This window comes from Myotis brandtii, unplaced genomic scaffold (assembly GCF_000412655.1).
Source record: "Myotis brandtii unplaced genomic scaffold, ASM41265v1 scaffold2251, whole genome shotgun sequence".
NCBI classification, from domain to species: Eukaryota; Metazoa; Chordata; class Mammalia; order Chiroptera; family Vespertilionidae; genus Myotis; species Myotis brandtii.
Genome location: NW_005358443.1, coordinates 117,948 through 120,604, shown reverse-complemented (window position 1 = coordinate 120,604; position 2,657 = coordinate 117,948).

The window sequence follows — 2,657 nt, the reverse complement described above, 5'->3', positions numbered from 1 at the left end:
TCTGGGTTCTCTGTTCTGTTCCATTGGTCTATATGCCCGTTCTTGTGCCAGTACCAGGCTCTTGTGAGTACAGAGTTTTTGTAGTATAAGTTGATATCTGGTATTGTGATCCCTCTAACTTTGTTCTTTTTTCTCAAGATTGCTGTGGCTATTTTGAGTCTTTATTGATGACATATAAATTTTTGGAATATTTGTTCTAGGCCTTTGAAATATGCCCTTGGTATTTTGATAACAATTGCATTTAACCCATAGATTGCTTTCAGTAGTATGGCCAGTTTATTGATGTTGATTCTACCAATCCATGAACACAGTATATTCTTCCATTTGTGTATATATTACTCTATCTCTTTTTTCAACATCTTGTAGTTTTCTGAGTATAGGTCTTTTACCTCCTTAGTGAAGTTTATTCCTAAGTATCCTAATTTTTTTTTTGTTTCAATGGTAAATAAGATTGTTTGTTTAGTTTCCCTTTCTGAGAGTTCATTATTGGTGTATAAAAATGCCATAGGTTTCTGGGTATTAATCTTATATCCTGCTATGTTACCAAATTCATTTATTAAATCTAGTAGTTTTTTCATGGAGTCTTTAGGATTTTCTATGTACAATATCATGTTGTCTGCGAATAGTTACAGTTTTACCTCCTCCTTTCAAATTTGGATTCCTTTTATTTCTTCTTTTTGTCTGATCACTGCAGCTAGCACTTCTAGTACTATTTCGAATAGGAGAGGTGAAAGTGGGCACCCCTGTCCTGTTCCTGTTCTTAGGGGAAATGGTTTTAGTTTTTGCCCATTGAGTATGATGTTGGTTGTGGCTTCTATTATGTTGAGGTATGATCCTTCTATTCCCACTTTGTTGAGAGTTGTTATCCAAAAAGGGTGTTGGATTTTGTCAAATGCTTTTTTTTTTTTTAGCATCTATTGATATGATTATGTTGTTTTTATCTTTCAGTTTGTTTATGTGCTATATCACCTGTATTGATTTGTGGATATTGTACCAGCCTTGTGTTCCTGGAATAAATCCCACTTTATCATGGTGTATGTTGTTGCTATCTTTCTAATTCTTTAAGTTGTAGGATTAGATAACTTATTACAAGTTTTTCTTGTTTTATAATGTATTGCTGGATCTGATTTGCTAGAATTTTGTTGAGGAATTTAGCATCTATGTTCACCAAGGATATTGGCCTATAATTCTCTTTCTTTGTAGGGTATTTATCTAGTTTTGGAATTCAAGTAATGCTGGCTTCATAGGAAGTGTTTGGAAGTGTTTCTTCCTTCTGAAATTTTTGGAATAGTCTTAGGAGGATACATATTAGTTTTTCTTTGAATATTTGGCAAAACTCCCCTGTGAAGCCATCTGGAGCAGGGCTTTTGTTTGCCTGGAGTTTCTTTTCTTTTTAACATTGCTTCAATTTCCTCAGTAGTTATCAGTCTATTCAGGTTTTCTCTTTCTTTTTAATTGAGTTTTAGAATATTGTATGCTTTCTAGGAATATGTCTATTTGGTCAAGGTTGTTCAGTTTATTGAAAAAGAGTTGTTCATAGTCTTATTTTACAATCCTCTGTATCTCTGTGGGGTCAGTTGTTACTTCACCTCTTTTGTTTCTGATTTTGCTTATTTGGGTTCTCTCTCTTTGTTTCTTGGGGAGTCTGGCAAAAGGTTCATCAATCTTGTTTATCTTTTCAAAGAACCAGCTCTTGGTTTTACTGATCTTTTGTATTGTTGTATATTTTATGCCTCTATGTCATTTATTTCTGCTGTGATCTTTATTATTTCACTAGAGTCACGGTGCCCGAAAGTCGTGCATGGGTAGGGTCCCTAGGCTTGGACGGCAATCAGGGCCAATCTGTGGGGTGACCTGCGGGGTGATCAGGCCTCCAGCTTGCACCCGCCTTGGCCTGGCACCACCCACTCACTGGCCCTGCCACCCCCCTGGCTCCCTCCCTCTTTGGGTGACCAGTGGGGCAACTGGGGGCCCCTGCTTGCACCCACCTTGGCTGACCTGGCACCGCCTGCTCACTGGCCCCGCCCCCTGTCACTGCCAGTCAGAGCCTGTGGGCTGGGAGCAGCTCTTGTGTTGAGCGTCTGCCCCCTGGTGGTCAGTGTGCATCATAGCCACCAGTTGTTCCACCATTCAATCGATTTGCATATTAGGGTTTTATATAGATAGATTCCTTCTAATTAATTTGGACTTTTTTTGCTGTTATCTTTCCAATTCTTTAAGTTGTAGGGTTAGATAGCTTATTACAAGTTTTTCTTGTGTTTTGAGGTAAGTCTATATAGTGCTATGAACTTCCCTCCCAGAATTGTTTTCATTGTGTCCCATAGATTTTGGATTGTTGTGTTTCCATTGTCATTTATTTCCAGGATGTTTTTATTTCTTCTTTAATATCTTTGGTAACCCATTTATTGTTTAATAGCATGCTATTTAGCCGCCATGTGTTTGATTGTTTTATTACAGTTTGATTTCTAATTTTATGCCATTGTGATTTGAGAAGACACTGGATATGATTTCAATCTTTTTGAATTTGTACAAACTTAGCCTATGTCCTAACATGTGATCTCTCTTTGAAAATGCCCCATGTGTACTTGAGAAGAATGTATATTCTGTAGCTTTGGGGTGAAATGTTCTGAAGATGTCATATTACATATGTGTTCTTT